The following is a 1,910-nucleotide window of genomic DNA, read 5'->3' as shown; positions in this document are numbered from 1 at the left end:
ACTTTGTAGACCAGGCTGGCCTCGAACTCAGAAATCCGCCTGCCTCTGCCTCCCGAGTGCTGGGATTAAAGGCGTGCGCCACCACGCCCGGCAACCTGTTTCTTGCTAATGGTTATTTACAGTTGCCAATCAGTCATATTTTTTGTTACTGTAATGAAAGTATATAACAAAATCTACCATTTTAAGCATTAAGTGTGGACTTTACAGTGCATTAACCGTTTATACCTTGTTGTACAATACAGCTGTGAAAGGTCTTTCTTACATAGCTAAAAATTCTATTTTCACTCTCCCTGACTCCTTGCAAGCACCATTCTGCTTTCTGTTTCCAAGAGCTTATCTTACATCTCATGTCAAGGAACAGGCTCCTGCAGCCTGCTTGACATTTTATGACTAGCTTATTTAACTTCATGTCTCCAGAGTTCATTCATGTAGGCTGTGCAAGGATTTCCTTCACAGGGCTGAGTCCCTGACACTTATGTATCACATTTTATAAATGAATTCATCTGTTGGCAGGCATTTAGGTTGCTTTCCCTTCTTGGCTTTTGTGGCTGGTGCTACAGGAGCATGGGAGGGCAGATCCTTTGTTTCTGAGTATGTACAAACCCTGTGGACTGGGAGGGTCCGAGCTTACCCTGGGGCTGTCAGTTTTCTCCTTCTATCAGGTGGGACTGGAGAGCAAACTCAGGTCACTGGCCTTGGCTGCGGGAGTCGTCAGATGTGTCTGAAGACAGCAACAGCTACAGTGTACTCACATACGTCACATTACCTTCTGAGTCGTCAGCTACTTGTAAGCTCAACCACAGAGTCTCTATAATTCCTAAATTATTCTCCAGGAGGAATATTTCCACTTTCTTTACAATAGCACTGTATGAGAGAGAGTGTGTGTGTGTGTGTGTGTGTGTGTGTGGTGTGCAGCTGTACTCCCTTGTGTGGGTGCATGTGGAAACCAGAATTTCACTCTGGGGTGTCTTCTTCCTTCTCTTCCACACTATACTTTTTAAGACAGATTTTCACGGAACCCGAAGCTTCCCAATCAGTTACACTGGCTAGCTTGGGAGCTGCCAGGACCCTATTGTCTTTGACCCTTCACCCCCCACCCCAGTGCTTGGGTTACAGTTTAATTTTGTATGGGTTCTATGGAGGTCAGAATTCAGGTTCTCAGACTTGTATAACAAACATGTTACCCATTGAGCCTTGTCTTCAGCCACCTCCTTCCTCTTTCTATCTCTTTACTCTATCCAGTCTGATTGTAAAGTGATGACTCATTACTTTTATCTATATGTACCCCACCTGGCTGAACATGTTTTATATGAACATTGATGTCTTGTAGCTTGTTGCTGTCTTAGCACCATAATATTTTTAAAGAAATACTTCAAACCCGGAATGGTCGTGCACGCCTTTAATTCTGAGCACTTGGGAGGCAGGGGCAAATGGATCTCTCTGAGTTTGAGGCCAGCCTGCTCTACAGAGCAAGTTTCAGGACAGCCAGGGCTATATAAAGAAACCCTGTCTCAAAAAATTGAAGGGAAAAGAGACAGACAGACAGACTTCAGGTTTTTCAGTTTGTCATATATTTTGGGAATCTTTACTCACATTTAAAATTTTATTTTTTAACTTTTTCCAAGAAATGAATTCGAAATACTTTAGTGTTTAAATCTCATAGTCTTCTTTTTTGTAGTATCTATCTGTGATGTCAAAAGTAGTTTCCCATTCTAGTATTCAAAAACAAAATACCATACTTTTTTTCCATATTTAATAGTCACCTGTATTATTCTTTGGTATAAAGAACAAAATTGGGATTATTTTGTAAATGCTAGGGATTTAACACTAGGATTCCTGCATTCTATCACTGAACTAGCTTTTGGTCTTGTTTTGCTTTTTGTTGTTGTTGTTGTTGTTGTTGTTGTTGT

At 41.3% G+C, this 1,910-nt stretch overlaps 1 protein-coding gene across 2 annotated transcripts in view; it reads left to right on the top strand.

Annotated features, from left to right (window-relative positions):
- Zranb3 (zinc finger RANBP2-type containing 3) overlaps positions 1-1,910 on the top strand; it is a 151,669-nt gene that overhangs the window by 3,582 nt on the left and 146,177 nt on the right. The window lies entirely within an intron of this gene.

Source organism: Mus caroli, chromosome 1 (assembly GCF_900094665.2).
Source record: "Mus caroli chromosome 1, CAROLI_EIJ_v1.1, whole genome shotgun sequence".
NCBI lineage: Eukaryota > Metazoa > Chordata > Mammalia > Rodentia > Muridae > Mus > Mus caroli.
Note: the sequence above shows the minus strand (reverse complement) of the source record. Positions and strands in the feature narration are given on the sequence as shown.